Source organism: Barbus barbus (assembly GCF_936440315.1).
Source record: "Barbus barbus genome assembly, chromosome: 33".
Lineage (NCBI taxonomy): Eukaryota > Metazoa > Chordata > Actinopteri > Cypriniformes > Cyprinidae > Barbus > Barbus barbus.
In genome coordinates, this window is record NC_136761.1 from 947,501 (window position 1) to 960,552 (window position 13,052).

At 38.2% G+C, this 13,052-nt stretch overlaps 1 protein-coding gene across 3 annotated transcripts in view; it reads right to left on the reverse strand.

Annotated features, from left to right (window-relative positions):
• LOC306853655 (lactosylceramide alpha-2,3-sialyltransferase-like) overlaps positions 1–438 on the reverse strand; it is a 19,827-nt gene extending 19,389 nt beyond the window's left edge. The window contains exons 1-2 of one of the 3 annotated variants that reach the window (XM_079391220.1): positions 363–438; positions 1–5 (exon numbers count right to left, since the gene is read on the reverse strand). The exon at positions 1–5 is cut by the window's left edge and continues 116 nt beyond it. The gene's annotated coding sequence lies outside the window, so the exon portion shown is untranslated. The other 2 variants (XM_079391219.1, XM_079391221.1) reach the window with 2 other exon arrangements.
• Between the last annotated feature and the right edge of the window lie 12,614 nt (positions 439–13,052).

Below are 13,052 nucleotides of genomic sequence, written 5' to 3' on the forward strand. Positions count from 1 at the left end.
AGCAGCTGCGTCAGGAATCAGGATCTTCAGGTTGCATCTGTATAGCTCCAGATATTTCAACATAAAGCCACACGAGCAGCCCATCTATCCAAGCCGCCATTACTCAATCAGCTGAAGGAGCAGACACACCTCGGCGTGATAAAGCTTATGCATCAAACCTATGGCTTCCTGGAGCATTTAATAACTCATTAATATTGTGTTTGCGGGAGAATCCGCTCCTCCTCATCAGGCGCGCGGCATATAACGGTGTCAGTTTAATAAACTGTGAACCCAGCTAACCCTAACCACAACGGAAGTCTTGACATAACCTACATTATGTAAGAATATCTCGCCGTCGAGACGCACGTGACAGAGGTCAGTACCTGCAGTTTCGCTTGATCTGTGCTCGGAGGCGATGCTGCAGACAACAAGCTCGCATCTCTGCGCAACTTCCGGTCTGAGCGTGCTGTCCGGAAGCAGAATGTGTCCAGCTGACCCTCCAGCACTGGAATAGAGTTACTGCACCACGAGCTGACTCCTGAAGCTTTCATATTCTTCATATTCTGTGTGCTGCTTTGTTGAAAGCAGCTTAATATTAAGAGCTGATAAATTGAATTCCAGCTGCATTTTACCTTTTATATGCACATTTTCTAACCTTATTAGTTGTATGCATTTTTGACTATTAGTTGTTTTTTTCATTAATCAATACTTTTAGAATAAGTCGTGTTTATTTATAAAGCGCTTTAAACACGAAGCCTACGGAATCTTTCAAAGCAGCTTCACTGTAATAAACAGGAAAGTGTTTATGTTGTAAAAAATGTATTTAAATCTGTTCAAGTTTTGTTGTCATCCAAAGCCAGTGCATTCAGAGCGATAATATTACCAAATATTAATTGTGTTCTGCCTGTGACCCAACTAAGCAAGCCAAAAGGCAGCAGTATGAAGAAACCCAAACTCCATTAGATGACAGAAGAAGAATACATCTCTGGAAGAAACCAGATCTAGTCAGACACCGGTTGTCTTCTGATCAAATGAACAAACGCTGGTTTATGATTACAGGCTGCAGAATGAATCAGATTTGTGGATCGATGGACATCACTCATTGTCATATCCAAGAGAAAGCACTAAGGTCCAGAAGATATAACCATGATCAGAAGGAAATGGGCTGAACCCTGACTGGAAATCCTCAAAGATATCTTCCCAAGAAGGAACAAAGTTGTGAAGATACCAGTTTTTCTAGTATTTTTAACAGAAAACAGAGATTTGGAATCAGTCTGTAGTGAACTAATTTTTTCAGAATCGAGTTACAGTACAGAAGTGGAAGAAGAACTGTTTTTGCTTAGAAATTGCTAGTAAATTTCACAATTAATTACAAAGGAATGGCAGTGACAGTGAAATAAACAACATTTTAAAGTACCAAGACTAATTTAATATGTTTTTCTTGTAAAATGAACTCCAATAATCATTTATGGCCGATCAAGCATTTTTTTACGATCTGTGTTGGGTCTCCTAAGCCCGATCTTTATCTCACATCAGCTGTTATGTCGGGGTCATGCAAAAGTTGGGGCAAAAGTCCAAAAGCTTTGGACAGTCAGGAGACCTGAAACATCATTACATGACTTACAAAGATCATTCTTCCATTCTATTGATTTGTGCTTAATGCTGAAAGTTAAATACCTGGAATGCAAAAGTTAATTTCTCAAGTGAAAACAATCATTATAATTATAACTTTGAGCATTTTTTTCTTCATTTTTTATCATTTTAACCAGTATTCAGCATGATGAAAATGTGACAGATTTAATTGACTAAAACTAGGCTAAAATGCTCAGACAATTTGTGAACAAAAACTTTACTAAACAAAAACAGAACAGGTTGACTAAATATGATAAAAACTCAAATGTTTATTTGCGACAGGACTAAGACTACACTAAAAATGTCTGGCAAAATGAAAAGTAATACAGGAGTGTCAGAAGCCTGACAGATGTGTGGAATGAGGATGTTGCTTGGATGCGCTCCAGTTGGGAGAAATGGCGTGTAAAAGCATGTAAAAGCTTCGCCCAAGCCTACGGGCTGAGTTTGTTGGCACAGCTGACACAGACACATTCTCATCATTTAGACACCTCGTCGTTCCCAAAGCATTCATAGGTAAACTCACAACACAGATGTACAGTCCATATATATTTGGACACAGGCACAGTTTTTATTATTTTAACTGTTGACCAAAATATATTCAAGTTACAGTTATATAATGAATATGGTCTTAAAGTGCACACTCTGAGCTTTAATTTGAGGTTAAAGGATAAGTCCACTTCCAGAATACAAATTTCCTGATAATTTACGCCCCCATGTCATCCAAGATGTTCAAGTCTTTCTTTCTTCAGTCGCAAAGAAATTCAGTGTTTTGAGGAAAACACTCCAGGATTTTTCTCCACATAGTGGACTTCAGTGGTGGGCAATGATTTCAAGGTCCAAAATGCTGCTTCAATGCAGCTTCAAACAGCCCTACATGACCCCAGCCGAGGAATAAGGGCCTTATCTAGCCAAACAATTGGTTATTTTCTGAAAAATATTCATATTTATACACTTTTTAACCATAAATGCTCGGCTAGCATTAGCTCTGTGATGCTCATGCACGTCTTCACACATCACGTAATCCTGCTGGAAAGGATTAAAAGTTCTTCATCTTTATACTTCATTTAAAAACCATCTCATTTTCTCCTCCAGCTTTAAAAGTCTAAATTATTCCAGAAGTTGAAAGTGCATGGAATTATTTTTATGAAAGTTTTACCTATTTTATAAATAAGCATGCTCCTTTTAGAAAATTTAGAGTTAAAAGGTAGACAATGTACAGGTATGGTTTACCCCCAAATTGTCAAATCTACTTCGAGATCGTAACTTGGCTTGGTCTAAAGCCAGAAGCACTAATCTAAATGAAGACTGGTTGATTTTCAGACAATTGCGTAATATGTCCACTGCTGCAATTAGAAAGACTAAGGTTGACTACTTTCTTTTAGAAACTTCAAATAATATAAATAATTCGAAAAGGTTTTGGAAAAATATTAAAAGTCTCATTGGAAGTCATTCAAATTCAGATTTTCCATCATGTATCATTAAGGATTCATGTAAAATTGTGGATAAAGCTAAGATAATAGATTGTTTAAATGAACATTTTGTGGCCATTGGTTCACTTCACGAGTCCCAAAATTTGACTCATGACAACTCATTAACTGTTTACTCTAGTGGAAATCATTTTAAGGTAGATCAATTATTTGATTTTAATCCAGTAACAGTTTCAGAGGTTAATAAGGCAGTTAAATATTTAGATAGTAGGAAACAGGCTGGTCCAGATAAGTTGGATCCACATTTCTTAAAGTTGGCAGCTGATATTATTGCTCCACCACTAACCTATCTTTTTAATCTTTCTTTATCTACAAATGAAATTCCTTCTATCTGGAAAACTGCTTATGTTCGGCCATTATTTAAAGGGGGTGATCCAACTGTATTGAATAATTATAGGCCTATTTCAAAATTGTCTGTTTTATCAAAGGTTTTGGAATCGCTTGTAAATGATCAATTAAAAGAGTTTCTATCTTCTAAAAATGTCTTATCAGAGTCCAATCCGGTTTTAGGAAAAAACACAGTACATCCACAGCAATTATAAAAGTATTAAATGATTTAATGGTTTCATTGGATAATAAAAACCATAGTGCTGCTCTTTTTATTGATTTATCTAAGGCTTTTGATCTCGTAGATCATGAAATTTTGAAGCAGAGGCTACTTAGCGTAGGTCTATCAGTAAATACTGTTGGATGGTTTGCTAATTACTTATCGGATAGATCTCAATGTATAAATATAGAGGGACTCACTTCTAGTACTCGGAATGTAAAGATCGGCGTACCACAGGGATCGGTTCTCGAGCCATTATTATTTATTTTATATATTAATAATATTGGGAATAACCTTGTACATTCGAGTTTTCACCTATACGCTGATGATATGGTGATTTACTCTTCTGCACCAACATTGGACCAGGCTGTGAATCATCTTCAATCTGATTTTGATGCAGTTCAGCATACACTGAGCAAATTAAAACTTGTTCTAAATGCAGAGAAATCTAAATTTATGATGTTTACAAAAAGAAAGTCTGCACATTCAAACTTATGCTCAATTACTACTCTTCAGGGTTTGGAAATTGAAGTAGTATCCAAGTATAAATACCTGGGGTTTTTAATAGATGATTATCTTTCTTTTGGGCCTCATATTCAGAATCTTGTGATGAAATTAAAGTCGAAACTGGGCCCCTTTTTAGAGTCAAGTATTGTCTTTCTCTTGCAGCAAGGAAGAGATTGGTAGCAGCTACATTTTTGTCAGTGTTGGATTACTGTGATATCATATATATGCAGGCACCTAAGTATTGTTTACAGGCGTTGGATTCAGTTTATCATGAAGCATTAAGGTTCATCACAAATTCAAAAGCCCTTACTCGTCATTGTTCTTTGTACTCTTGGTGTCACGGTGCACACACGAGGGAGGAACCAGGAACACGCAGACGAGGATATAACTTCAAATAATAATAATAATAATAATAATAATAATCTTTACTTATAACATCAAGGCAGGGCAAGGCAAGACAAGACAGGGCAGGGCAAGACACAGACATCCAACACCGGGGATAACGAGTAGACCAGACGAAATCTAACTGAACAGACAGGACTAATATACACAGGTAAATCATAGCTAACGAGACAAACACAGCTGAACAGAATGAACTACTAATGACATGACAGGAAACAAACCAAATATGGACACAAGGGGCAGGAACACATGACACACACACGACAGTTCCCTGACACTTGGGTTGGATGGCCGTAGACTTAAGCATTGGTATTTATTTATATATAAAGTCATTTTAGGTTTACTTCCCTCATATTTACAGCAGAATATCTTTCAAAAAGATGTAAAGAATTATGGGCTTCCCTCACAGGACTATTATCTTTTAAGCATCCCTAAAGTTCGTACTAATATGGGTAAACGGGCATTCAGTTATGCCGCTCCATTTGATTGGAATCAATTACAAGCTAAGTTATGCTTAAAAGAGCTGGTATCACTAAATGATTTTAGATGTATTTTAAAGGATCTAGTTGTAGAGTCACCTGATTGTAAATGTTTTGAGTGAATTGTGTATGTTTTTGTGTATGTCAACTAATGTATTTTGTTTTATGTGTAACTAAATGTGCTGCCTATCTTGGCCAGGACCCTCTTGTAAATGAGATTTTAAATCTCAAGAGTTTTTAAATTTCCTGGTTAAATAAAGCTAAAAAAAAAAAAAATAATCATCCGATGTTTTGTAAAGGGCATTTCACTTTCTTTTTTTTTTTGCATGTTTGCTTTGTAAACACTGGGTCGGTAATTCGGCCTATGTCACACGTGATCTTTCCAACATCAGCTAATCGTAGAGCTATGCTAATGCTAGCCAAGCATTTGTGGTTAAAAACTGTATGAAAATTACCCAAAAACATTCGTCATGAAACTGATTCTTCTGAGCCCTTTTGAGATAGATATGAATGCTGTTCCATGCACTTTTGAAATAAGACAGCTAATTTAATCAGCCCAGACATACAACAAACTATTCAAAAGAGCTACACTTGCAGGAAGACTGAAGACGACCGCTGTAGTCTTTAGCTGGAGACCTTTCAGCTCATTACAGTTTCTCAGAAAGGAAACTTTAGTATCGTGTGTATGAGTGTGTGTGCAATGCATGTGTATGTGGTTTATGAGGACACAAATTTGTATAATGACATGGGTATGACAGAGGTATTACAATATGAAGGTGGTTTATGAGGACACTGCCTATGTCCCCGTAATTCAAAAGGCTTAAAAAAAAAAACATACTAAATGGTGTGTTTTTGAAAATCTAAAAATGCACAAAGTCTCCTGTGAGGGCTAAGTTTAGGTGTAGGGTTGGTGTAGGGCAATAGCACACACAGTTTGTTCAGTATTAAAACCATTACGCCTGTGGAGAGTCCCCAGAAACCACAAAAACCAACGTGTGTGTGTGTGTGTGTGTGTGTGTGTGTGTGTGTCGACATAAAGGCAAATGGAAATAACATGTCAAATGTAGTCTGGGACAGTTTGCAGCAATTTGCAACCTCACGTGAAGAATAAAGCAAAGATGAATGTAGTTTCTCTTTACCAGATGTTTACTAGATGTGTAGACTGTTCGGTGTATTTTCTACAACAACAGCTCCATCTGTTTGAAAAGTACAGTTATTGCACTGATAAATCAAAATCTTACAGATATAACATTGAAAGGATAGTTCGCCCAATAATGAAAATTAGCCCATGATTTACTCACCCTCAAGCCATCCTAGGTGTATATGGCTTTCTTCTCTCAGATGAATACACTCAGCGGTATATTAAAAAAATGTCCTGGCTCTTCTCAACTTTATAATGGCAGAGAGAAGTGGTCAAGATTTTGAAGCAAAACAAAGTGCTTCCATCAGTTATAAAAAGTGTTCCACATGGCTCCAGGAGATTGATAATGATGTGAATCTATGCGTTTGTGTAAGAATAATATCCAGATTTAAAACTTTATAAACCGTAATCTCTTGCTTCCGCTAAGTGACATACGTGCGTTCACGAGAGAGTTCAGCAGACATAGGACGGCGTAGTGTAAGCTCTGGAGAGAAGTGATGAATGCAGAAGTGCAGACGAGAGAGCAAAACCATACACCGGAATTAGAAGTACAAAACCAGTATCTGTAAAGAAAAATGTCAGAAGATTTCGATATAAACCAAGAGGAGACGGGCTTTCCTTTGCTATAAACAAAACTTGGTTCTCATGAGACTAGCATATTCTCACCGGAGCTTACTTCATCCACTGAACACCACTCTCGTGTACGTGCATGCAACAGTTAGCAGAAGCTAGAGAATACGATTTAAAAGGTTTTAAATATGGATATTATTCTCACACAAATGCATCGTGTCACTTCAGGAGGCCTTTATTAACCTCCAAAATCCATGTGGAGTAGTTTTTTTTTTTTTTGCTTTTTTAGGATGGATGCTCTTTATTGGACTTCTATTGGACTACTGAATATCAACAGCCAATCACTGCCATTATAAAGCTTGGATGAGACAGGACAGTTTTTAATATAACTCAGACTGAATTCTTCTAAAATTATTGTAAGTCATATACATCCAGGAAGGTTTAAGGGTGAGTAAATCATGGCGTAATTTTCATTTTTGGGTGAACTATCGCTTTAATTTTTTAGATTGTAATTATGCAGACAGGCTTATTGAAGATGCTAATTCATTCTCTGCCAGCAGGTTGTGCTTTTGGAATGACAGAAATCTAGACATTTTTCAGGTAACAGCAGTACACAAAGCAGTGCAGCACCTGACTTTGAAGTGTGCAGTGCTCATATTTAAATATGAGCCTTTTGATATATATGAGCCATACATAAATAATAGCCTTTTGACGTCTGATCATCACATTAAGCCATTATCTCAATTCTTGTCTTTCCACCCCCAAATTAAAGACTTCTTGAAATTATAATTAAGACTTTCTTTCTTTCTGCGATCTAGCTACTGGAGTGCCTCAGGGCTCAGTGCTTAGACCACTTCTCTTCTAGGCCTACATGACATCACTAGGTTCTGTCTTTCAGAAACAAGGATTATCACCTTCAACTCAACCTTTCCAAGACAGAACTGCTTGTGGTTTCAACAAACCCATCACTTCATTACAATTTCTCAATACAGCTCAATCATAGGCACAACAACCATTATAGGGACGCAGATGGTTTGGGAGTCTGTTTTTGACGCGTGCTTCTGCCTTGAATAAAAATCGTTGCACTGTCCATACCTTTGGATATGCAAATCCATTTATTGTCCGTTTGGCATTGCAAATAACAAAAAAAAATAAATAAATAAACTTAAACAAATTTGGTCTTCATTCAAACAAAATATTTATATTCCAGACAAACTGCCACAAGCATAGTCTTACACATTCGACAGCCCGGCACGACTGCGCACCTGTCACTAATCATTCCCTTACTTAAATACTCAAAAATAATACGCCCTCTAGTGCCAAACCCAAAAATGACAACTTCACATAATGGCTCCAACATACCGGCCCCTAATTGTTAATGACATACGGCATAAACAATTAAATCCACATATTTACATAAGGAGCCATTAAACATTTCATTACACCAAAATAAATTTGAATAATTATTCTTGCCCTAGTTTCATTCAGTAAAGGTATTGCATTTGAACCCTTTACATTTCTAATAAAGGACAAAGCTTTGTTACTGGTCTTACGAATGTGTTTGTTTTGGTTTGAACTCGTGCAGATCTAACCAAACCTTTCTTATCTGGGAAAGTCTCTAGTACTCTTCCAAGCATCCATGAATTGCGTGGTGCTGAAGAGTCTGCAATGAGAACGATGTCACCAAGCATAAGGTTACGTCTCTCTTTAGTCCATTTTTGCCTTTCTTGTAACAAAGGTAAGTACTCTTTTATCCATCTTTTCCAAAAAAGATCTGAGAGGTATTGAACTTGTTTCCACCTTCTCTTTACATACTGATCCGATTTCTTGAACAGACCAGGAGGATAGACTGGGTTTCTCTTCATTGTGAGAAGATGATTCGGGGTAAGTGGTTCAAGATCATTAGGATCTTCAGACAATTTTGTGATTGGTCTATTATTAAGAATTGCCTCCACTTCACACAGAACAGGGTGTAATCCTTCATCATCTAGTGTTTGTTGAGTTAGCACCGAGGACAACACCTTTCTCGCCATTCTGATGAGGCGTTCCCACGCGCCACCGTGATGTGATGCTAAAGGTGGATTAAAACTCCATTTAATTCCTTTGTGCGCCAAAAACTGAGATTTTATTATGATTCAACTCTTCAAGTGCTCCTTTCAACTCCCTTTCTGCACTAGTAAAGTTTGTTCCATTGTCGGACCTCAAATGGCACACTTGTCCTCTTCTGCATATGAATCGTCGCAAAACATTAATGCAAGAATCAGTGTCCAACGAGTATGCAACCTCTAAATGGACTGCCCTGCTGGCCATGCATGTAAAAATTACGCCATAGCGTTTCACACAAGCGCGACCTCTTTTTACATCAATTGGGCCAAAATAATCTACTCCAACATTTGTGAATGGAGGTAGATCTGCAGTTATTCTTTCTGTGGGCAAGTCAGCCATTCTTTGCTCACCTAGTTTACCTTTGTACCGTCTGCAAAAGGTACATTTTGAAATTATTTTTCTGGCTGTCGCATTAGCATGGGTGATCCAATATTTTTCTCTTAAAATAGAGAGCATTTGGTTTCTTCCACTATGACCACTTTGCACATGAATATGCCTCAGAATCAGCTTGGAAACATGCTGGTCTTTGGATAAAATAACAGGATGCTTCCCTTCTTCAGGCATAGCAGCTCTGCATAATCTCCCACCGATTCTTAGCAACCCATGCTCTAGAATGGGGCTCAACTTGTGAATAGTACTGTTTTTTCTAACTTCAGACTTTCCAGATTTTAATGCTGAAATTTCCATACTGAAACTTTCCCATTGACAGAACTTGATGATAGCCTTTTCTGCCTCGAAAAGGTCATCTGTAGACAAGCATTGTCCTCCAAATGAAGCTTTGGCTTGTTGCAACTTCTGTTCCAAGACACTGCAATCATTTAAGGTCATCAATTTTTTTCTTTGGCAACTTATTTCAAGTAGAAATTTCTTTACCTTCAACATCCATGCAACTGCTGTCTTGAGCCTTTTCCAATCAGAGAAGTAATGGATCAGCCTATGGGTTGCATTATTGGTGTTTTCAACACTTACAATGTTTGTGGAGATTTCCTTCCTACATTCTGGATCATCATCAGAAATCTTTGCGTCAACGATGTCTTTTGACCACTCTGAATCTGGTTCTTTCAGAAACTCTGGTCCATTTATCCATCTCATACTGGTTATGAGCTTCTGTACAGTCAATCCCCTTGATGCATCATCTGCAGGGTTTTGTGAAGTATGAATATACCTCCACTGTGTCACCTCTGAAGCTTCTCTGATTTCAGAAACCCTATTTGCCACAAAGGTACGGAATCTCTTGTTCTCATTCCTTATGTATTTTAGGACAGATGTACTATCAGTCCAAAAACAGGAATTTTCCAATTGAAGCTGAAGTTGTTTTCTGAGCATTTTGTCTACACGAATAGCTAAGACAGCAGCAGTCAGTTCTAAACGAGAAATGGTAACTGGTTTTAGGGGAGCCACTCTGGCTTTGCCAAGCAGAAAGGAGATGTGAACCGCATTGTTAGAATTCAGCAGCCTTAGGTAGGTCACGGATCCATATCCACTTCCACTGGCATCTGAGAAATGGTGTAGTTGGGCACTGACAGGTTGTCCAAAATTATTTGGTTTCAGACACCTGTTCACACTGAAAGTGCTCAGCTGATCCAAGTCCATAATCCAGTCAATCCACCTTTGTTCAAGAATTTTGGGAATCTCATCATCCCAGTTATGGTTTGTTCTGCACAACTCCTGGAGGATGAATTTGACTGGAAGGGTCAATGGTGCAAGATATCCTAAAGGATCATACACTGAACTAATCACTGACAAAATGCCACGTCTAGTTGACATTCTTGCTTTGCAGACAGTTTTGAAGTTGAAAGTGTCACTCTGCACACACCATTGAAGTCCTAAGGCCCTTTCCACAGGTAGTTCATCTCGATCCAAATTGAGCTTACTGAGATTTGTGGATCTGTCTTCTTCTGCAATTGCCTGCAAAACCTCACGGCTGTTGCTGACCCACTGCGTAAGATGGAAGCCTCCTTTGTGACAAAGAATAGTCAAATCTTTGACCATCTGGATTGCTTCATACGCTGTAGGCAAGCTTTTCAAGCAATCATCCATGTAGAAGTTCTTGTACACTGTGTCAATCACCTTTTCATTGAAGAAGTGCTGATTGTCCTCTGCTGTTCTCCTCAGAGCGAAACACGCACAACTCGGGGATGAAACTGCGCCAAACAAATGAACAGTCATTCTGAAGACAGCAACATCCTGTGTAACATCTCCACCTGGCCACCACAGGAAGCGAAGAAAGTCCTTGTCTTCTTCTGTCACTCTTACCTGATAAAACATTGCTTTAATATCAGTCATGAAAGCAACAGGTTCTTGTCTGAACCTCAAAAGAACTCCAATTAATGTGTTTGTGAGGTTAGGGCCTTGTAGTAGCCGACTGTTCAATGATGCACCCTTGTATTCTGCTCCACAGTCGAATACAACACGTAACTTGCCCTTACGAGGGTGGTACACCCCATGATGTGGAAGATACCAAGTTTTACCATCACATCGATTCAACGGATCCTCTGGCACTTTCTCAGCATAGCCTTGATTAACCATATCATTGAGAAAATCTGCATATTCCTGTTGGAATTTCACATCCTTTTCAAACCTTCTTTTTATTCCAAGGAGGCGCTGTTTGGCAATGCAAAGGTTATTTGACATATCACTGTCCTTGAAAGGCAATTTTAAACTGTAATGTCCATCTTTAAAGCTCACAGACTTCACCATGATTTCCATAAACTTTGCATCCTCTCTGGACATTTCTTCTTTGTCATCTGACATCTTTTCATTGAAATCCTGCTGGTATTGCTTTTCCAATAGCAATTCCAGGGTTTCAATAGAGATCCTATTTACTCTAGCAGTATATTGTTCACTTTGATAACTGTCTAGAGAACCATTTATGACCCACCCCAGTAGGGTACGAATGGCATAGGGGCCATCTCCCTGACTATTCACTACTTCCCATGGTTCAAGTAGTTTGGAGGCATTGGTACCAATCAATAACTCCACTTCGGCTTGAATGTGTGGAATGCGAATACCATCAAGATATGGCCACTTAGCTAGGTCCTCATATTTGACCATGTTAGCTAAGCTTACAGGCATTTGCTTCTGCGTGAAGACTTCTGGTAATCCATAAAATTCTTTACCAGCAAGATTTGAAATTTCCAAGTTGTTTACCACATAGCTTGAGACTGTCATTTTGGGACTCATTGTTAGTAAACAGATCTTTGTTTTTCGTCCATTCAGGTTAAGCTTTCTCATCAAACCTTCTGAACAGAAAGTAGAGGTACTACCTGTATCTAAAAATGCATAAGTCTGAATAATCTTGTTACCTACTGCAGACTTCACTTGGACTGGAAGGATAGGTAAGATACCACTGCTACTCCCGGCCCCTATATGATCACATGTTTGTGCAGATACAAGTGTGTTGTTGATTGCTGGTTCTACATTCGGTTGATTGTTTGTGTTGACAGCTTTGTCAACTTTGAACTCCTGAAAATAAATGTGAAGAACACTTGGATGATTCTGGTGGCATGTTTTACAAGTCAAGCGTCTTTTACACTCTTTACTCCTATGTCCAGCATGTAGGCAACCAAAACAGACAGCCTTCTCTTTTAGAAAGTTGACCTTTTCTCTGTGTTTCTTCTTTTCAAACTCTGTACATTGCTCTAAAGAATGACCTTGAGAACAAAACAAACAATTGGTAGAGTTACTTTTAGACTGACTGATTTGATGTTTAGCATTTGCTTTTTTGATTTCACCCACGATGGGTTTGTCAATGTTGGTAACATTGGTCGCAAAACTATCCCCTTTTAGCTTTGGTTTTAACTGGGACTGTGATTTCCATTTGTAGACATCCTTTGATTTAGCAGTTATTCTCATCTCTGCATTCTGAATCGACCCAAATATTGGATCTGAAATTATTTTTACTTGGTGCTCAACGAATGTGACAACGTCACTGAACCTGGCTCTTCGTTTCTGTCTTTCCATGAGATCACATGCAGCTGTTCTCCATTTTTCTCTGAATTTAAATGGAAGCTTTAGAATTATTGCTTTCATATTTGTTGGCATGTCTAGTTCCTGCATGTACTCTAAATCTGCCATTGCATTGCAGCACCCACGTAAAAAGAGTGCATAATCCTGAAGAGCGGTGATATCTTCATACTTGATCATGGGCCATCCAAGCACCTTCTCCATATATGCAGCAGAGACAAGATAATCTTCTCCAA